The sequence below is a fragment of the Aotus nancymaae genome, unplaced genomic scaffold, assembly GCF_030222135.1.
Source record: "Aotus nancymaae isolate 86718 unplaced genomic scaffold, 86718_ANA_hifiasm-v0.15.2.pri h1tg000053l, whole genome shotgun sequence".
NCBI classification, from domain to species: Eukaryota; Metazoa; Chordata; class Mammalia; order Primates; family Aotidae; genus Aotus; species Aotus nancymaae.
Genome location: NW_026988467.1, coordinates 6,488,451 through 6,510,952, shown reverse-complemented (window position 1 = coordinate 6,510,952; position 22,502 = coordinate 6,488,451). Strand labels below are relative to the sequence as shown.

General features: G+C 52.8%; 1 protein-coding gene across 1 annotated transcript in view; it reads right to left on the bottom strand.

The window, feature by feature from the left end:
* SPSB1 (splA/ryanodine receptor domain and SOCS box containing 1) overlaps positions 1-8,319 on the bottom strand; it is a 75,823-nt gene extending 67,504 nt beyond the window's left edge. Inside the window, exon 1 of the mRNA XM_064363718.1 lies at positions 8,148-8,319. The gene's annotated coding sequence lies outside the window, so the exon portion shown is untranslated. The remainder of the gene's footprint in view (positions 1-8,147) is intronic.
* Positions 8,320-22,502: the final 14,183 nt, after the last annotated feature.

Here is a 22,502-nt window from a genome sequence, read left to right as displayed (position 1 = left end):
GGCCTTTGGACCACTTCCTCGTGTCACTTACTTGTGCCTTCGGGACCTGCTCAGACCCGATCCCATATGTACCACTTCCACTCCGTGATGTTGAACATTCTGCTGTACACGCCCAGTGTATGGTTTGGTGGGTCAGACGGTCGATAACACCCATTTCATGATGGGCAGCTCAGGTCACATGGAAACTTCACAGCCGATGGTCAAACGTTACGTTTGTACTAGGACCCAGTATTAGGCCAAGAGCTGTCTCTCGAAAGGACTGAAGTTATTTGTGGATGATGGCAGGGCCTTGTTCCAGCTTCCCAAAGGCCTGCACTGCGATTCGCCTACAGGGGGCGGTCGAAGGCTTTCAGCAGCCTCCCTGTCTGCCACTGACGTCAAGCACCCTTGGATCTGCTGGGGGCCCAAGTGGCAGAGCAGCCTGCACAGCAGCCCGGACCTGCTGCAGAGTCTTCTGCTATGGGCCCTGCTCAAAACTAGAAGCGTTAGGGTGACTTAGCAAATGGGCTGGAGTAACACACCCAAATGAGGAACGTGTTGCCTACAAAAGCCAAACAGGCCCACTAGGCATCCTGACAGTTTCTTGCTTGTAGAAGGAAAGCTGTAACAACTTATCCTTCACTTTACAGGGGATACCTTGACAGGCCTGACACTACAGGACCCCGAGAAATTTCACCAAGGGAGAAGGCACCTGAGTTTCAGTAGAATTTATTTCCCATCACTTGACATGTAAATCTCTTCCCAATAAGTCCAGAGTGGTTGCTACTTCTTGCTTACTAGGTCCAATCAGCATAATGACATCAATGTCATAGACCAGTATAATGCCTTTTTTTTTTTTTTTTTTTGGGACAGGGTCTTGCTCTGTTGCCCAGGATGGAGCAAAGGAGCACAATCACTGCTCACTGCAAGTCTTGACCTCCTGGGCTCAAGCAATCCTCCCACCTCAGCCACCCAAGCAGCCGGGACCACAGGCATGCACCACCATGTCTGGCATCTAAAAAAAATTTTTTTGTAGAGATGGTGAAACCTTGTCTCTACTAAAAAAAAAAAAAAAATACAAAAACTAGCACACACTTGCAGTCCCAGCTACTGAAGCTGAAGCATGAGAATCACTTAAGCCCAGGAGGCAGAGGTTGCAGTTAGCCAAGATCAAGCGAGACTCTGTCTCGAAAAATGTAGAGATAATGTCTCACTATGTTGCCCAGGCTGGTCTCAAAACTCCTGAGCTCAAGTGATCCTCCTGCCTCGGCCTCCTGAAGTGCTAGCAGTGCTAGGATTACAGGTGTGAGCCACCGCGCCCGGCGCCAGCATGATATCTGGGGAAGGGAAAGGTGATCAAGATGGCTGTGAACTAAACTGTGACATAGGGCTGGAGAGCCAAGACCATCAAGGTGCATTGCTGGCTTTGCCAGCTGAAAGCAAACTGCTTCTGGTGTGCCTTATGGACGGGTATAAAGAGAAAGGCATTTGCCAGATCAATAGCTGCATGCAGTACCAGGGACCAGAGAGGTGTTAATTTTTGGAGTCACCACTTGGTTAAGCTTACAATAATCCACGATCAGTTTCCAAAGTCCATCTGTCTTCTGCACAGGCCTAATGGGAGAGTTGAGTGTGGATGTGGTGGGGATCACCACCCCCTGCATCCTCCAACTCCTTGATGGTGGCGCTAATCTCTGCAGTCTCCCCCAGGGATGCAATGTAGCTTTTGATGTACTATTTTCCTAGGCAGAGGCAACTCTAACGCTTTCCATTTGGCCTTTCCCACCATAATCGCCCTCACTGCACAAGTTACAGAACCAGTGTGGGGATTCTGCTAGGTGCTAAGTGTATCAATTATGCATCTGGAACCAGGAAATAACCACAGGATGGGTTCAGGGATCCACTGGAGCCATCATGAGTCAGACACTAAAACTCCACTTATCACCTGACCTCCATAAGCCCCTCCTCTGATGGGTGGGCCACAGTGATGTTTTTGGTTTCCTGGAATCAATGTCAGTTCAGTGTCCTGCCATCTCTGAAAAGTCCAATTATTTCCCTTTCCTCAACGCATATTCTCCCTGGTAAAAGGCCATAGGTCCCTCTGGGGAAGGCTAGGAGGAAGACTAATAGCATTCATTTTCTGTAGTGTACTGAGCTCCTTCTTCAAGGGGACCCAGCCCCCAATTCATTCATTCATTCATTCAAGGGCTTAGTTGTGTAAACTGGCTCAAGTCTGGGAAGTTGATTGAGGGCTGTGATTTTCTCTTTTAATTATTCAAGTTGGACTTTTTTTCATTTGACCTGTAAGTTTTCTGCTTATACAGATCAAGTAAGAATTTCCTAGGTTTCCTGTCTATTTCACTTCTAGGAACACCATGATTATCCAATGCCACAGATCCACGCAAGTCAGACTATTCTGATTGCAGCTTCGCCTCTGCTGTCCACTAGGTAACCACACTCATCTTGCTGTGGATGGCTGAGTACTGCCACTTGGGCCCTGCACTCCCAGATGCAATTCTTCCCATTGCATTTGAGTTTTCCAATGGAGTGACTGCGGCTCCTACTGTAAGGGCTGGATCACAGAGCTCTTTGGGGATGATGGGGCCCCCTCACGAATCTACTTCTCAAAGTATTGGTGAAAGGTCTGTCCTCTGAATCTTCCCACTGTGGGTGAGTAGCTTTTAAGTGATAAACCCACTCCAGCATCCTAATGTCCCTAAGCCTTTGAATCCCTAACGCTACATTAAACCTAAGCCTATGAATCCCTAACTCTACATCAAAACAAAGGAGACCCAGCAAGTCCGACTCACTCACAGTGGGTCATCTTTTGATCCACGTCTCAGCCAACCAACCAAACAGATCCTTTCTTAACTCCCTGAGCTACAGCATTGAGTGCAGAATCTCCGCTTAGTGGGCCCGTTACCAACAAATTCAGCCAGATCCATCTTCGTGTTCCTTCCACCATTTTTTCACATCCTAATATCCACTCTGACATGTTCCCTTGGTGTCTGCTTGTAGAGATTAGAAAACTCAGGTGGTTCTCTTGGAGTGAAGTGCAGCCCCTCACTCTGACCTCGGAAAGGTGTGACCAGGTCGGCCACAGTCAGACCATCTGGCAAGGGGTGTTCACAACTGGGGCACCTGTGAAGCCCTTGTCACAGGTAGGTTTTCCAACCCTGGAATCCCGTATTCCGACTCAGCAGTCATTTCTCAAGAGTGGAGTCTGCATCCTAATACTTTCTTCATCTTGGGCTAAAATCACCCAACACCTCCCTGGTTTTCCAAGGAACGCCCAAGGGTGGCAGAGGCTCTCGGACTCCTCTACCCATCGCCTACGCAGTAAATTCAAGAGAGTCAGGCTCAGCTTCAGGTCAGATCCAGTGCTTACTGACAAACCATTCTCACAGCCACATCCCCCGACACCCAGCCCTGCCACAAATCCCACGCGCGCATTGCACAAGGTCTGGACCTCAAAGGCGGGCAAGGCTGGGCTGTGCCTTGGCGGATTCTCCTTCTCATCTCCAAGAAAGGCCCCAAGAGCCTAAGCCTGTTGTTGATGTGGTCTGTCTCATGATCGCTGGACTCATTTATTTTTAATGTTGGGCAATGAACAGAGCTTTTAAAACACAAAGCAAGCAAGCAGCTTCCCAAAGGTTCCAGGCGGTTGGCAGCAGGACAGATCCCCCAATAAGCTGTTGGGTTTTGCCATCATCCCTTTGTCCAAGCAAGGAAGGAGCCTCGAGCCCAAGTCAGAAGGGATGTGCTTCTCCCAACTCTGGCCTCGCAGAGTCACAGTCAACCTCTCTGAGACTTGACGCTTCCTTTAAGCGCTTCTTAGGAAGAAGCTACAGATGACTTGACGTTTGGATTTGCTTTAAAATAATCCAGCATGTGTATGTGTGTATATGTATGGTATGCATGTGTGTATGTGTGCATATATGTGTGTATGTGTGCATGGACATGTGTGTATATGTGTGCATACATATGTACACATGTATTCTGTGAGCATAAGCGGGTATGTGTATATGTGAGTATGTGTATGCGTGTGCCTGCAAGGTGAGGAAACCTGGGGGCTCATTATACTGTGCTTCTGACTTTGATATGTTTGACATTTTCCATAATTTAAAAAAATTTCATGGCCAGGCACAGTGGCTCAAGCCTGTAATCCCAGCACTTTGGGAGGCTGAGGCAGGTGGATCACGAGGTCAAGAGATTGAGACCATCCTGGTCAACATGGTGAAACCCAGTCTCTACTAAAAATACAAAAATTAGCTGGGCATGGTGACACATGCCTGTAGTCCCAGCTACTCAGGAGGCTGAGGCAGGAGAATTGCTTGAACCTGGGAGGCGGAGGTTGCAGTGAGCCAAGATCGCGTCACTGCACTCCAGCCTGGCACCTGGCGACGAAATGAGATTCTGTCTCAAAAAAAAAGAAAAAAAAATTAATTTAAAAAATGAGCACATGCTTCTTGAGGAAAAGGCTAAGGTGGCAGAGGTGACAAACTGTACTGGTGAAGGGCTTAGGTGCCAAATCTGGTTCAAGTTTTGGCCCTACCATTCCCTTGCAGCAAGACCTTAGCCAAGTTGCCTGCCCGTTCCAAGCCTCATGAGAATGTGCACAGAGGCAGAACCCACTTCCCAGGGTCCTCCGGAAGCCCATGAGTCAATGCGTCAAGGACTCAGATCAGAGCCAGTACCCACATGCACCGCGAAACCATGAAACCATTTCCCACTGTTATTATGCTTAGAACTCAAACAAAGTCACATCCATAAAGCACTCTGTAGCACACAGCCTGGCACCTGGCTGCCAATGGAACTTGAACTCTAGACTGGGAGAGATGCTATCCGATAACTGAGGGAGGGGAGAGCACTCAATGAAAGTCCAAAATCAAAGTCTCTTAGAGTCTGGATTTCATCGATCTAGTGTTGGGGGCGGGGGTGAGGATAATACACCCCTGGGCAGACTGAGGCACACCAGTACCTGGCCTTGTGCTTTCATCTGATAAAACTTTTCAGAACAAAAAGATAAATTGAGCTGGGCGCGGTGGCTCACGCCTGTAATCCCAGCGCTTTGGGAGGCCGAGGCGGCGGATCACCTGAGGTCAGCAGTTCAAGACCAGCCTGACTAACATGGTGAAACCCCATCTCTACTAAAAATACAAAAATTAGCTGGGCGTAGTGGTGGGTGCCTGTAATCCCAGCTACTTGAGAGGTTGAGGCAGGAGAATTGCTTGAACTTGGGAGATGAAGGTTGCAGTGAGCCAAGATCGTGCACTGCAGCCTGGGCCAGAGTGAGACTCCATCTCAAAAAAAAAAAAAGATAAACTGAATCATACACACCAGCCACAACCTATTTCTTGAGAAAAATTAATGCGAAATGCCCAGACAAACTCATGACACCACAAGAATCAGAGGTTTTGCTAAATTTGAAAATGTGTCTGCAGGCAAGTTTCCATCCACCCAGGAGGAGGGGCAGGTGCAGGAAGGGAGTTCTGCACGCACCATGGGGTGGGAGAGCAGTGCTGGCCTTTATGAGCTGGGCCCCTACCCCATTCCCCAGCTCTGGTGGAGAAATTAAACATCTGTGCTGATTCCAAGGGGGTGAGTTTTTTGCAGCAGCCCAGAGGAACCCACTGAAGGGCGGATCCAGCCTTACTGAAACAGCCCAAGAAATGGCCTCACCCAGCTCCAAAGTGACATCACCAGGGCCCCGGGCAGGACCACTCCTTCCTACGAGCCCTGAAACCCACTGATTCTCCCCAGGACCTGGCCTCCCTGAAGCCTGCCCTGGGCCTGCTCCCTGCTTGGGGCTGTCTGAGCCACCGGGTCAACGTGCTACCGCTTTTGTTCTCTCTGCTGCTAGGGTGGTAGCCAGGCCAGGAGAGGAAGACTTGTAAAGTGATTCCATTAGTCTAAAGTGTTCCCTGCAGAAGAAAAGCAGCCGTAAGAGAGCAGGACGAACGCTTGAAATGATCTAATCCAGCCCATCACTTCACAGCTGGGGAGACAAGAAGCGCCTGGTCCATGACCTCAGTGCTGGGGACAGTAACCAACAGCAACAGTTTCAGGACTGGGGACTCTTGGTCCACAGCCCTGGCTGTGCAATCTAGGTAAGTCAACCACCCTCTCTGGGCTTCTGCTAGGAAAGGACAGGTTTGCCTAGACAGTAAGACAGAGCTTCCCTGACTCCAAGATTCCCCAGTGGGGAGAGACCACCTGTGCTGCTCATGCTTACACCAGGGCTTTCTACCACCGAGGAGGGGGTTCTGAAGAGGGGGACAGGGCAGAAGGGAGAGGCCCTCATGCCCTTCCTTGGTTGCTGCTCTGCTTACACCTCACAATGCAGGATGAAGTTGTGGGCCCAGCCCCCCCAAAACGAGAAAATTCTTCCAAGGACACCAAACCTTAGTCACCAGGGATGGCACTTTTACCATGAACACCTGTTAAAACTCAACTTATGACCAGTTTCTGATGCTACAGACTGGAGTGTTTAATTAACTGTTACTCACTCAGGAAGCAGCCCCTGCCAACTCACCCCCAAACCGTGCAGTTCATTTTCAGAGAAATGGAGAGAGGAAGAAGGAGCCTGTGCTCTCCTCGGGGACACAGCAGGGCTTCCCTAGTGGGGTGTCCGTGGCCCCGCACAGCCGGCTCTCCAGAACCAAGCAAATAAATCACCACGAGCAGCAGTACCCAGGAACCAGCAGCCCTCCTGGATGGTCTACACACACTCACAGAGACACACACACACACACGCAAAGACACACAGAGACACACACACAGACACAGACACACACACCCAAAGACACACTCACAGAGACACCCACAGAGACAGAGACACACACACTCACAGACACACTCACAAAGACACACACAGACACACACACCCAAAGACACACTCAGAGACACACAGACACACACCCAAAGATACACTCACAGAGCCACATAGAGACACACTCACAGACACACACAGACACAGAGACACACACAGACACACACGAAGACACTTAGAGACACACAAAAAGACACACACACAAACACAGAGACACACAAAGACAGACACGCAGACACACTGAGACACACACTCAGATACCCACACATACACACAAAGACACCAGAGAAACACACAAGAACACCGAGAGACATGCACAGACACACACTTGCAAACACACAAAGGCACAGCAGCACACACATACACACACAAAGACACACATTTGTAGAGACAGACACACAGACACACTCAGAGACACAAACTTGCAGAGACACACACCGAAAGACATATAACCACACACACTCACAAGGACATACACAGAGAGACACACAGACACACACACACTTAGTCACACACACTCAGACACACAGACACACATTGACAAAGACACACAGACTCACTCAGAGATAGACACACACACACAGACACACTACTATACTTCTCAGACGCAGACACATATTCACAAAGACGCGCGCACACACACGCAGACGCGCTCACAGACACCCGCTCCTCCTGCAGACCCGCACCCTGCCCTCGGGGCCGTCCCGTCCCGTCCTCACCGGAACCTGGACGCCCGCGAGCCCCGCAGACGCCCGGGACGGCGACCCATCCGCGGTTCCGCCCGCGGGCCCAGGCCGCCCTTGTTTTTCTGATTTAATCGATTTCCTGACAACCCTCCGGCTCTCCCTCCGCTGCTGGCAGCAGCCGCGGCGGCTCCGGGGCGGCGGGGAGGGCGGCGCTCGTGGGTCCCCGGCGGGCTCCCTGGGGGAGGCGCTGCGGGAGGATGGGGGGCGCCCTGAGGGGCGACTGGGCCGCGCCGCCGATCCCGACCGGGACTGGCGGGAAAAGCGAAACTAACTCAGTCGAGCGGCGTCCCGCGGCCCCCGGGCTCAGGGAGATGGATCGGCGGCCCCCGGGGAGCCCCGGCCCCTCCTCGGGACCGCAAGTCGGCGAGACCGTCCCCGCGCCCCGAGACCCCCAGTCGCGCCTCGCCCCGGGACCCCGCGTCCTGCAGCGGCGGCAGCGCGGGGCAGGCCCGGCCCCTCTCCCGGGAGCCGCGGCGAGGGAGGCGCGCCCGGAGCCACCGCGGGAGGGGCCGCGCCCCGAGTCCCCATCCCGGACCCCACCCGGCCTCCCGCGCCCACCCACCGGGTCCCAGGTGGCCCGCGCCGCCTACCGCGCCCTGGGGATCGCCGCCGCCGCTGCTCTCCGAGTCCGAAGAGGCTTGGGCGCCCGGGCGGCGCCCGCCGCAGGGAGCGAAGTCGCCTCCTCCCCGCGGCCCCGGCGCCGGCGCCTGGAGCCTGGTTCCTGCTGCGAGCGTGCGGGCTGCCCGAGCGCGACTTCTGTGCGGAGGAGAAAAAGCCACAGACGGCTTTAAAGTCAAAAAAAAAGAGGAAAGCGCCGGTGGGCGGGGCCGGCCCTACCCCGCCCCGCCCTCGCCCCGCCCCGGCCCCGGCCTCGGGTGCGCGGACCACTCAGCACTGCAGGGGCGGCGGGGGTTGCGGGGGGCGCGGGGGTCGCCGGGGTGCCGGGACTGAGCGCGTCACGTGCCCGGCACTCGCTCGGCCACCCCCTCCGCCCCATTCGTCCGCCGCCCTCTCCGGAGCCGCCGCCCTGGCGTTGCTGGCCCGAAGCTCCGGTCCCTGCGGAGGCGTCTTTGGGAAACGCGTGGCGCGGGGCCTGGGTGGCAGCCGCGGGAGGCTGGAGTGGGGGCGGGGGTTTCCTAGGAGGAGAAATCTTCGCGGAGACTGAGGGGGTGCGTCCCCGTAGCCCCGGAGCAAGGCCTCGTCGGCCTCCTGTGAAATGCCCAGCGGGGACGGGTGGGCAGCCGCCGGTGGTCCCCGGAGCCTCTCCGCAGCGCTGTTTGGGCACCGCGCGTTTCGGTGCCCCCTCGGGGACGGGGGCCTCGGACCTCGAGCCCCTGAGGGCGCTGGCACCTGGCATCCTCGAGGCCGCTCCCTGAACAGGTCCAGGCCTCTGAGGACTTGTCCTGTGGCTCTAGCTGGTTCGAGGAATTTTCCTTCCCCTTCCCCGAACGATCACTTGGGACTGGGAAGATTTTAAACAAATGACTGTTTTGAGAGCAAAATCCCCTTGTCTTCCCTACCTCTCGCTGTGTGAAGTCCATTGAAACGAGTGAGTAGTTAGCCTTTCTGGGGAAGCTTCCGTAGTTACTGGATCTTTACCATAACCCAACACGGTGAGGGTGGGACTCATGTCACACTCACTGTAAAGGTGAGGAAACTATGACTGGCCCGAGGCCAGCTGTCCAGAGCTTGAAACCCAACTAAACTGTGAGATTACAAAGTTTGATGTCTTCCCATCTTACGGTGCTGAAAATCAGTTTAGTTTAGCTTTGTTTGAACCCAGAATAGGAATATGGAGACTCCACGACTCGCCTGAGTTGGGTGGGCCTGGGTGGGCCTGAGTGGGCATTCTGACTTTCCAGGTTCCAGCGGTTTAGGAACATTGAATCCAGACTGGTCAGATGGGCAGCCACGGCCAGCAGCTTAGGGGTGCTTCCATTTGAAAGAGCACTTGAGGCCGGTTGTAGTGGCTCTCATCCCTGTAATCCCCACTTTGGGTGGCTGAGGCAGGCGGATCACTTAAGCCCAGGAGTTCAAGACCAGCCTGGGAAACAGCAAGACAGATTCTGCACAAAAATAATTAATAATAATAATAACTGGCTGGGTATGGTGGCTCACGCCTGTTATCCCAGCACTTTGGGAGGCCGAGGTGGGTGGATCGCCTGAGCTCAGAAGTTCAAGACCAGCCCGGCCAACATGGCAAAACTCCGTCTCTACTGAAAATAGAAAAATTAGCCGAGTGTGGTGGTGTGTGCTTGTGATCCCAGCTACTCGGGAGGCTGAGGCAGGAGAATCGCTTGAACCCAGGAGGTGGGGGTTGCAGTGAGCCAAGATCGCGCTACTGCACTCCAGCCTGCGCCATAGAGTGAGACTCCATCTCCAAAATAACAACAAAAAAGTACTACTAATAATTTTAAAAGAGCACATGACCCCTCCAGCCACTCTGCATTTTGAGAACTGTTGTTGACTTGGGAGACCTGGGACAGACTCTGGGACAGGCCCATGGGGTGTGCCCCAGGGCAGTCGTTGCTGCAAATCACAGCTGCCTCTGATGGCTTCATTTCTCCTCCTTGGAAGAGAAGCTCTGTTTGGTGGGTTATTTACTGTGTGTGTGGCCTCTACCAGGCACTGTCATCTCGTGGGGCTAGTGCTATGGCCACGCGGCCTGAGGCCATGGTGTTGTCAGCTTTCCTAAGGGGGACTCCTCCAGGCTTCACCTCTTGCCATGTGGGAAGCTTCCAGGCCAGACTGGGGCACTTTGGAGCTAGAGACCCGGCTTTGATGTGAGGGCCCTGAAGGAGTTCCCGATGAAAAGTCTTCAGCACCCCCACCCCACCTCCTTTGGCTTTAATCTTGAGATCTCAGCTTTGATCTGGTTGAATAATTAGATCCTGCTGACCTAACTTTCCCAAAAGAAACCCGGGGGAGTGGGCCTCCTCTCCTCCAGGATGCTGGGCAGTTTGGCCGGATGATGGAAAGCTGGTAGCCGGCAGTGACTGCTGCGGCCTGGGGCGGTGTTGAGCAATCCTGGAGGCCAGGTTGTGAGTGGAAGGGCCCATAATCACCCTAGATGCTGATACTATTGTTTGTTAAAAAAAAAAAAAAAAAAATACATAATCTTGCAACACTGTGACATAAGCTAATAGATACTATCCAAAAATTTGAAGGGTGACTCAGGACTTCTACAGGGATCTGTGTACTGCAGGGGAGAGTCGAGAGGGAGGTGGCTCTGGGCTCCCAGTGGTGCCACCCCCAGTACCCCCAGCTCCACCCCCACACACATTTCATCACTTCCATCAGCACAGTTTGCTCATGTCTTTAATCTGTGTCATGGAAATGGTGAGGAGAAATTGTTAGATGGTGAATTGGCAGCTACTTTTTCTGATGATGGTTCTGAGCCTTGAGCTTAAGAGCAGAATTCTGCTGCCCTCACAAGTGTTAGGGGTTCCCATCTTCTCTGAGTCCCTTTTGCTGGTTGGAGCAAATGTGCAAAGGTTTGGTAATAGACAAACTCAATGCAATCCCCAGCTGTGCCATTCATCAGCTGTGTGACCTTGAGCAAGTTACTTAACCTTTCTGAGATTTCCTGGTTCTCATCTGTAGATGAAGAAACTACTCTACACGTTTCCCCAGAATTTGGGGAGGTGGTGCAATCATTCAACAAACATTAATTGAGGACAATTAATTAATTGTGCTATAATGAAATCAAAGATTTTGAGAAGTTTCAAGATAATAGATGAAAACAAAAACAAACAAAAAAAAAACACCTGGGATTCGCAACACAGAATTGTAGCAAGTTCTACCGTAAAGAACACTGGAGCATATCAATACAATTTACATCTATTATGCGTCCTTAGCATAAGACATATACTTATCTCATGAAGCAAAATGGAAGTAGAGTGCTTTGTATGTTACAGAATTTAAAAACAAAAAATAGAGACAGGGTCTTTCTATGTTGCCCAGGCTGGTCTTGAACTCCTGGGCTCAAGTGATCCTCCTGCCTTGGCCTTCCAGAATACTGGGATTATAGGCATGAGCCATCACACCTGACTTCTTACAGAGTTTTGATCTCATAATATTCCCTAATTTAGTACTTTGAGTCATTTCATAGATTATTTGGTCTAAACTACTGTAGGGCTCACACCAGATCACAGCTTGTCAGACAGCGACGCCTGCTGGCAAACTATGATATTGCACTATAGCTCTATCAGACGTTGTTAACCATGAATAAAGGATAAGATTCAGAGCAAAGTTTTGGGAAGATTTAAATGAGCCATTAGATGATAAACAGGCTTGGAAAGAGTTTCTATGACTTTGAGAAAAAATTGATAAAGAGATGATCTTGGGTTTGTGACAATAACTATTGCAAAGTTCTTCAGAAACACAGTGAAATAATAATGAGCAGGCTGGGATATTGGTGCCTACCTTAAATCTTCACCAGTTGTTTTTAACAGTATTTCAGTATATTTTTATCAATAGGACATCTTAAATATGCATTGTAATTAATTAGTTTTAGTAGTATTAATATAGTAAAACTCCGTTAAACAATCAAAGTAAAACCCCTCCAAGTATTTATTATTTGGTCCTCCAGTATTAATTTTTATTACAAATGTAGGAAGCTGATGAATAAATATGGAACGGTGCTGTTCTGCATGCTGGAGAGAGAGTGGTGACCAATATGGACCAGGCTACAGCCTTAGAGAATTTCCGTTTCAGTGCGAGAGACCAATAGTAAACAATAAATGAGATCGTTCCAGAGGGTAACAGTGTTAACAAATCATCATTTTATGTAAGTTTACCCTGTGGTCTATTTTTTTAACTTAGAGAGAGAGGGATAGAGACCTGTATTCAGTGGCTTCAGTTCAAACTTGAAGACTCTGTATAAATATTCTAGAAAGGTCACCTCTCTGTCTCAAATAACAGATCAAAGACTTCAATAGTCATGGACACATCTCACCCCCCTGTTCCCCACCACAGGGCTTGCTGTGTTTGGTCAACACCTTGACAGAGTCCAAACTGACAGGTCCAGCTTCTCTGCTCCATGTTCATCTCAGGATGCCCCTGTCCCCAGCCAGAGGGTCAACTCCCTCATTCATTCAGCAAGCATTTATTGGGTGTAAGTTGTAAGTTGTATGCCCTGCTCTGTGCTGGGAGGTTTTAAAGTTAACATTGATCCCACGAGGGATCAGGTTGGAGAATGAGAGTGAATCAGCTCCTATTCTGCCTCACTCCTGGAAAATTGCCCCCAGGAGCTTGGAGCATCAGTACTGCCACCCTTCTTTTTTGAGATGGAGTCTCACTCTGTCGCCTAGCCTGGAGTGCAGTGGCATGATCTCAGCTTACAGCAACCTCCACCTCCCAGGTTCAAGCGATTCTCCTGCCTCAGCCTCCCTAGTAGCTGGGACTACAGGCACCTGCCAGCATGTCTGGCTAATTTTTGTATTTTTAGTACAGATGGAGTTTTACTATGTTGGCCAGGCTAGTCTCGAATTCCTGAGCTCAAGTGATCTCCCTGTCTTAGCCTCCCAAAGTGTTGGAATTACAGGTGTGAGCCACCACCACACCCAGCCTCTCCAGCCACCCTTCTGCACAGAGCTTGGCACATTCCAGCTGAGAGCCTAGTTACCCCGGCTCTGGGAGGGCTTCTTCAGTGGGGATGTCCTGGATCTTTCTCTTCAGGGGATATCAGGTTGGAAAAAGAAATAATTAAGGCATCCAAACGCATAGAATGACAAAAGATGTTTTTAAAGCTAAAATGTATTGAGTGCTATGTGCCAAGCACCCTGCTCTGTATGGTACAGGGACCATCTCATGTGACCCTTCAAGGAGGTGGGTTCTATGATGATCTCCACTCTACAGTGGGGAAGCCAAGACACAAAGTGTTTACAGATTTCACTGAGTCACCAGGCCAGTAAGTGGTAGGGCCAGGACTTGAACCCCTGAACTCAAAGCCCAGGCTGCACATTGGCCTGGGTCAGACGGTGACTCTTCTGAAGGCAGAGCACCAGGGGTACCAAGTGGTAGAGAAAAGGGTAGGTGCTGCCTTCACAGCCCCAGTGAGGGTCACAGGCAGAACAATAGCCAAAGAAGAGATCTGTGCAAGTCAGGGATGAGCCTGACCGCACGGCAAGGACATGAGCAGACAGTGGCTCTAAGGAGCGGCTCTGTGGTCAGACAGAGGGGTCAGAAGGTGATCAAGAAAAGAACAGGGCACCAGGTGGCCCACCAGTGGCCCCCGACCCACATTCCCTTCATTTTCCCCCTAAGTAACCTCCAACACTTGTCCGCCCTGTCACCCCCTCTGCCCCCCACCCCATGCCACTCTGTACTGGGTTGAAGGGTGTGTCCCCAAAATTCATGTCCACCTGGAAACTGTGAATACGACCTTATTTGAAATACAGTATCTGCAGACATAACCAAGTTAAGATGAGGCCATACTGGATTAGGGCAGGCCTTAATCTAATGACAGGTGTCCTTCTTATAAGGGGAGGGAGATGACACAGAAGCACGGAGGAGAGAAGCAGAGATGGGAGTGAGGCATTACAAGCCAAAGAATGCCAGAGATTGCAAACAACCATCAGAAGCTCAAAGTGGCAAGGAAGGAGCCTCCCCTAGAGCCTTCGCAGAGAGCACAGCCCTGCCCACACCTTGAGCTTGACCTTGGCAGCCACGTGCCACCATCACCTCTCACCTGGATGACTGCCGTGCCTCCTCACCCACCTCCTAGCATTCACGATTCCTCCCAATCTGTTTCCCACTCAGCAGCACAAATGATCTTTGCAAAATGCACATTTCGCTTGGACCCCCACTCACTGCTCTTAAAATAGAGTCCAAAAACCTTACGTGGCCACAGCCTCTCTGTGGTCTGACTTGCTCACTGCTCCTGGCACACTCTCCCATGGACCCCCCTCATTACACTCGTCACGGGGGCGATTTTCACACTTACTTGTCTGATTCTTTCATTAATCTGCCTCTCGCCAGACTGTTCATTTCATGAGGGTCTGCCTTTGCTTCCCACTGAACTCCCAAGGCTTAGCTGGGTGGGACCTCGACCCATGGTAGTCCCTTGTATCAGTCATCCATTGCTGTGTAACAACCATCCCCAAACTCAGTGGCTTCAAATCATCTGTTCTCACTCTGCAGGGTTGCTGGAGGGGGCTGAGCTGGTCGCCCTGGGCTTGACTGGCTGACTGCTTTTGGCATGTAGGCGCGGCCTGGGCTTGACACACAGAGCGGCTCTGCATGCGTTTGTCCTGGGGTTTGGGCCGAAGGGCAGTGGGAAGCCTGGAAGCTCTCCCGGCGAGGGTAGAGGAGGAGAAGGAAAGCCCGTGGGAGCGAGTGCGTTTCAGTCTGCTTCTGTCTCATCCACTCACTTCCCAGTGGCTTTGCAGAACAAGTCCCGTGGTCGAGCCCCAGGCAATGGAGTGGAGAAGGATGCTGCTCACTGGGTGGGGGGGACAGTAAATATTTGAACAATAATGTCATTTTTCCACTGTCCCAAAACAATATTTGTTGAGCAAATGGGGACATTTGCTTGAGCAAACTTAGTCAAGTGGAAATGAAGAGACAGCAGGTGAAGAACTGAAGGCGAAGGCTTGCGAGTTTGTGGGTCTGATGTGCCCAGGCCTGGCCTCCCGAGGTGGCCTTCAGGAAAATGTCTCCAGGGGACCCTGCCAAGGTTAGCATTAGGCTCCCGTGGAAGGGCGCACGAGTACCTGCCCACCTTACCATGGGGTGACACGCTGGCCCTTCCCTGGCCACAGGGGACTCTGGGACAGGACTCTCTGCTGCTCACGCTCCTCATGGCTTCCCTGGGCTCTCCTCTGTCACCCCGAGTCACGCACCTTTCTACCTGTGATCCTCTGATTCCCGGCTGATCCTTCATACCACACTGCTTTGATACAATGCTTTCTTTTTCTCTGTATTTAGACTCTGTACCACCTTCTAACCTGGATAATTTCGACTCATTGAGGTCACAGCTTAAATATCCCTTTTTCAAGTAACCTTTGCTGATCCGCCCTTTGCCTTAGTGAGACTAGGTTCCCTGTCAAACACTCTCACTTTTCCGATCCTGCACTTACCACAGTTGTAAAGACATTTTTTTAACTCAGCCTCCAGCGCCTACAGGAGTCCATTATTTTGCTTATGATTTCTTCCATGCAAGCAACGCACAGGCAGGGCGGCCATGTGGACTCAGGTACCCGACTACCGGGGTCCAATTCCAGCTCCACCAGGACTTCAGGAGTCACCTAATCACTCTGTATCTGGAATTTCTCATCTGTAAAATGAGGTAAGAAGGGAGAGCACCTCATGGGAGCACCCGTAGCAACCCCCTTCCTTGGCCTTTCTGATCTCCTAGCCCAGGTATCACTGACTACAGTCCCCCTGCGCTGCAGGAATGCCGGCCGGGTTCCCGCAGGTGTGACCTGGGGGTGCTTCTCTAACCTTCCTGTTGACACTGGCACTTGGGAAACCATGGGACCCTCGTTAGCACCCGTGCATGGGCAGCCCAGAGGTACTGGGTGATTAGCACCCTTGCGAGCAAACCTTTGCCCTCCTACTTCAAAGGATTATAGTCCATTCCCATCATCACTTATTTCAATGCTCAAACTGTGCCCACTTTGAAAGTGGGAGTCCCTTTCAACTGACTTTCGTCACATCCTTTTGACAAGTCTCCACTATTCTTTGTGCATTTCCTTTTCTACACAGCAAGATGTTCCAGGCTCATTTTATCCTTTCCCTGCCCCAGTCCTGGAATCAGCCATTTCCCCAGGGAGCCCTGATTCCTTTTATTGGAGAGAGATATTTGGAACCCAGGATCTGGGTGCCCATTCAGACTGGCCCTTGGCCATGCTAGACCCCTGCTCAAAGAGGCACCACACTGGGGAGGAGAAGGAGGCCAACAGGCTCCAGAAGTGGAATCAGTGGGTGACCTTATGTACTGGTTGTATTGACAGAAAAGTCACAATTCTGTCAGGGATTCAGAGGGAAAAACTCATTTAGGAAATTAAAAGATAAGACAATAATTAAATACAGGAAAAACAAAATAAAAAATAAACTAGAAAGGAAATGTAATCATAGTATACTACATGGCTCAGCAGTAAACAATATTTATATACTCATAATAATACGATGAATATTGATTTAACCAAAAGTTGTAATACAACCATACCATGAAGTTGGAAGAAGAGTGTGACTCCTCATCTCTCATACCTGGAAGTTAATAGCAATAATAATAATAGCACCAACAGTTAGTTGAGAACTTATTATATTCCAAGCACAGAATAAGTACTTACATGTGTCAACTCCTTTCATCCTCACATGAGCCCTATGGTGTAGATACTATGATCCCATGTTATAGATAAGAAAACTGAGGCACAGATTAGTGACTTGTTCAGGGTTGCACAGTTAGTAAGTGGCAGTGCCTGGAATTGAACCCAGGTAATCTGGCTCAGAAGTCAGCATCTTAACCATTATTCTATGTAGTCTGTTAGATTTTAGACATTTAGGTGATGCCAAAAATGAACAGATGATGAAACAGAAGCATAAGCAGGCTATTGAGAAATACGGCAGTAAAATGCTAAAAAGAAAAGCAAGTTGTCCCCTCTTGGGTGTGGCAGCTGGGTGTGGGAGGGGGTGGGGCAGGAAGTGGTTGGTTTTTTTATTTGTTTACTTGTAGTACTCTGACATTTTAAAAACTGTTTGCATGTGTCTTAGTCCATCCAGGCTGCTATAACAAAATACCACAAACTGGGTAGCTTATAAGCAAAAGAGAAATCTACAACAGAAATTTTACTTCTCGCAGTTCTGGAGGCTGGGAAGTCCAAGATGAAGGTGCTGGCAGATTTGGCATTCCTTGTGGTCTGGCTTCTTTTTTGCTGTAACTTTGCGTGGTCGAGGAGTGAGGGAGCTCTCTGGGGCCCAGAGCACTAAATCCCATCCTAAGAGCTCCACCAACGTGACCTCATCACCCCCAAAGGTCCCACCTCCTGATACCACCACCTTGGGGGTAAGGATTTCAGCAGGGGAATTTGGGGGTGGGGCGGACACAAACATTCAGACCTGAGCAGCATGTATTATTGGATTAAAACGCAAACGAAATCGAGAAAGGGAGATTCCGACAGTATAAAAGGAATCCCCGTTCCCCGCTCCAGTGGCCACCCTCTCACCAGCTTCCTGGGCATCATCACCCAGAACCTTCAGACCCATCTGTGCTCTCCAATGTGGGTGCCGCACACCAAACCCGGGGCTCCCTCGTTCCTCTTTCCCCCAACAGTTTGATTTTGAGATGGCTCCCGCCAGGGCGTCGGGGTCTCTCCCCAGTTCCCATTGCATGGCGGTGCCTCATTATCAAGCTGGGGCTCCCAGCTGCAGGGGCCTGCGTGAGCTCTTTCCCATGTGCCCCAAGGGCCCTCATGAGGCCAGCCACAGACATGGGAGCAGAGCCACTGGGCCCAGGGGCCCCTCCCATAGGCAGAGCTCACAGCCTTGGCACCCAACCCAGAAGGAGATGCTCCTGCCCCAGCCACTGTCCGCCAACTGCTTTTCAGGCAGGCCCAAGTGGGGATCTGGAGCAGGGCAAGCTCAGTAAGCCCAGGGGATCTGGGCCAGGTCTGGCTACTTGAGGCATCAGAGTCTCCCTGTCACCCCCTTCCTTTTCTTTCTTTCTTTTTTTTAGAGGCAGGTTGCAGTGCAGTGGCATAATCCTAGCTCACTGCAGCCTCCAATTCCTGGGCTCAATCGATCTTCCTGCCTCAGCCTCCCCAATTAGTGCGTAGATTACAGGCACATGCCACCATGCCCAGCTAGCTTTGTTTTGTTTTGTTTTATAGAGATAGGGTCTCTCTATGTTGCCCAGACTGTTTTCAAACTCTTGGCCTCAAGCAGTCCTCCTGCCTCGGCCTCCCAAAGCGTTGGGATTCCAGGCGTGAGCCACTGTTCCTGGCCCCTGTCACTCTTCTTGTTTTGTGGGTCATCTGGTAGCTGTGACTACCTTGTCCTCTGATATATATGTGCCACAGAGCCATCCCACTCCTTGATCAGAGGCCATCCCTCTCTGGATGAATGGGGCTTTGGGAGATCCGGTCAGCTCCACTCCCACCCTGCGAGGGGACCTCTCTCAGGAGCTGGCAAGCCCCCCTCCCTCCTCCATCCTGACATGGCTCCATCCCTCCAAGCCACGGTGGCTCAACGAGGGGGCGGCTAGTCTGGGTGAGGTCCCAGGGTGCCCACTCAGAATCCAGAAAGAGCAGCGCTGGGGTGGAGTGAGCTGATTTTCCTTTCTATTTAAAGAAAAACAGTCAATATTTTTAGGTGCCAGCTAAGAAGTTGTTTCCTTTGCAGAGGGTCTGTTGTGTGGCCAGAGGTGGTGGCTGACCTGGTCGCAGAGTTGGGATGGGGAGAAGAGGAGGACAAGGAAGTGGTGGGGGGTGGCAGGGAGGGGGAAAAGGAGGGAGGGGAGGAGGAGGAGACTGGGAGGTGGAGGACGGGGAGGAGGAGGAGGAGGAGGAGGAGGAAAAGGAGGGAGCAGGGGCCCCCTGTCTCCCTGGGCTGGTTCAAGACAGAGGCTGACATCTGGTTTTAAGTGAGGGTCTGTTATTTTCCGCACTCAACTGCTGGGTTTGCCTGGAGCTCTAGAGGAACTTTCAGGAAATTGGTGGCAATTTGAACCCTGGGCTCCTTCTAGCCTCTGGATTTCATTCCGATACCAGACCACCCAGGCAGCTGGCACTTCCCGAGAGCGGGCTGAGCCCTGTCTGGAAGCTGCATCAGCCCATCCGCCTGTGCTCCTCGGGTCGGCCTGAGGAGGTGCACGGTGGTTCTGCAGCTTGGCAGGGTCCCATCTGGCTCCTGGGGCAGCTGGGGAGGGTGCAGAGCTGCAGCAAAGGCCCAGAGGGAAGCTCTGCCTCCTCCTAGAGGGCCCTGGGGCTTGGACTGGGAGGCGGAGTGTGCAGTGGTGGTAGGACCCGGGCCTGCAGGCAATGCCAGTGCAGAGGGGACAATGCCAGTGCGGAGGAGGCAATGCCAGTGTGGAGGGGACAATGCCAGTGCAGAGGAGGGGACAATGCCAGTGCAGAGGAGGCGATGCCAGTGTGGAGGGGGACGATGCCAGTGCAGAGGGGGACAATGCCAGTGTGGAGGGGACAATGCCAGTGCAGAGGAGGCGATGCCAGTGCAGAGGGGGACGATGCCAGTGCAGAGGGGGACAATGCCAGTGCAGGGGGATGATGCCAGTGTGGAGGGGACAATGCCAGTGCGGAGGAGGCAATGCCAGTGCGGAGGGGACAATGCCAGTGCGGAGGGGACAATGCCAGTGTGGAGGGGACAATGCCAGTGCAGAGGAGGCGATGCCAGTGTGGAGGGGGACGATGCCAGTGCAGAGGGGGACAATGCCAGTGCAGGGGGATGATGCCAGTGCGGAGGGGACGATGCCAGTGCGGAGGGGACAATGCCAGTGCAGGGGGATGATGCCAGTGCGGAGGGGACGATGCCAGTGCAGAGGAGGCAATGCCAGTGTGAAGGGGACAATGCCAGTGCAGGGGGACAATGCCAGTGGAGAGGGGGACGATGCCAGTGCAGAGGGGGACGATGCCAGTGCAGAGGGACGATGCCAGTGCAGAGGGGGACGATGCCAGTGCAGAGGGACGATGCCAGTGCGGAGGGGACAATGCCAGTGCGGAGGGGACAATGCCAGTGCGGAGGGGACAATGCCAGTGCAGAGGAGGCAATGCCAGTGTGAAGGGGACAATGCCAGTGCAGAGGGGACAATGCCAGTGCAGAGGAGGCAATGCCAGTGTGAAGGGGACAATGCCAGTGCAGAGGAGGCAATGCCAGTGTGAAGGGGACAATGCCAGTGCGGAGGGGACAATGCCAGTGCAGAGGGACGATGCCAGTGCAGAGGGGGACGATGCCAGTGCAGAGGGACGATGCCAGTGCGGAGGGGACAATGCCAGTGCAGAGGGACGATGCCAGTGCAGAGGGGGACGATGCCAGTGCAGAGGGACAATGCCAGTGCAGAGGGGACGATGCCAGTGCAGAGGGACGATGCCAGTGCGGAGGGGACAATGCCAGTGCGGAGGGGACAATGCCAGTGCAGAGGGGGACGATGCCAGTGCAGAGGGGACAATGCCAGTGTGGAGGGGATGATGCCAGTGAGGAGGGGACGATGCCAGTGCGGAGGGGACAATGCCAGTGCGGAGGAGGCACGCTGAGCAGGTCCCGACCTGGGGCTGGGCTGCTGCTAACTGCCTGCATGAGCCTTGATTTCTACATTGAGAGAGCCCTGAACTTCCACAAGGCTTCCAGGTTATCAAGTAGCAGTAGATCCTCTCGGCCCCTGGGAATGTCGTAGGCGTCACATCCCATCAGAGCCACTGGAACCTGAGAGAGCAGAGCTCCAAGAGATCGAGGCCCAGAGAGGGGCAGCGGCTGCCCCTGTGCCACACAGCAGCGCTTTCCTCACCTTTCTGCTCCCTGCCGAAGCATCTTTTCCATCAGGACGTTCTGTGCTGATCCCCAGGGTGGGCGGGTGCCCCTGCCAGGCGCTCCCCCACCACCTTCTGCACGGCCTAGCCCGGCCCTGCTCCTTGGGGCTGCCACCCCTTGGGCCCTTGTTTGTGTCCCTGCCAGGCCAGGAGCCCTGGGCAGTGTCTTCCTCTGTGCTACCACCCCGTGTATCCCAGCACCAAGCACAGCGCCTGGCACACAATAGGTCCTCAATAAATTGTGTGGTGAGATGTGAAATCAGTCTGTGTATTTGCTGAACTTCTCATCTGAGTCCCCCAACATGATGGCGCTCTCTCCTGACTCCCTAACCTCCTTCCCCGCCACCCCTCAGAGCTGCAGTCTGTCTGGAGCCCTGTGGCTCCCGTCCCAAGCACTCTCCACATCTGCAGCCCCTGAGAACGCTCCTTGCCTGTCGTTTCCTGAGTGCAGGGCCATGTCTTGGTCATCCTTGTAGAAGACAAAGCCCCTAGCATGAGAGAGCCCCGCGGTCGGCAGATGAACAGCCGCACACGCAGACACATGGCCCTGCACCACTGCTCCCACCCAGCACTGCTGCGGGTCTCCGGCTCAGACCACGGGAGCTCATCGTGGGCCCTCCCATAAAGTCCTAGCTGTGCGCCTCTTTTCGGGAAAGCAGGGTCGACTATTCAGTTCGCAGAGGAGGAACAAGCTCACAGTGGCAAAACTGCCCTATGCCACTCTCTCAGGAGCAGGGGTGGGATTTGAACTCAGACCTTTTTGACTCCAGAGTCCGACTCTTAGCCTCGTGGGGTGCTGTCTCCTCCCAGGTGTCCTCGAAAGCCAAGGACAACAGGGCTCCCTCCACGTGCTCGCTCCTCCCCGCCTTCAGAGAGGGCGGAAAGTGTCCCACAGGAAACCCAGCACCCGTGTGTTTGGACAGGCCTGAGGCTCAAAGGAAACCGCTCCTGGCAGGAGCCGTCTGTGAGTCGGAGCAGGGGTGTGGGCAGAGCGAGCACGCAGAGGCAACCCCTGGGCACAGGGACCCTGCAGCTGCTACTGCTGATAAAAAACACATGAAGAGGAAACGCCCACAGGCAGCAGCGCTGGCTCGCTCAGTCCAGTTGAACGCTGCCAACCGGTGCTGATTCAGTCCTTGACTCAGTCGACAAGCAATTACCCAGAGTAAGGCCATGGGATGAGTCGTGGGTCCTTGCCCGCTGCCAGGGGCAGGGCGGGGGGGAGCGAGTACACAGATCAATCATGGTCTGGAATGGAAAGGGAGGGCCTTGACCGCGTGTGCAAGGCTGCCTACCCCGCAGCTGCCATTTGCTGAATGAACGAATGAATGAATGAATGACTCTGGGGGGAGCCGGCACCCCTCGCCCACCCCTGCTTCGCTGACCATCCCTGCACAGCCAGGCCTGACTGGACCCTTCCCTAGGGAAACACCCTCTGATGGTTGCCCAGTGCCTAGGAAG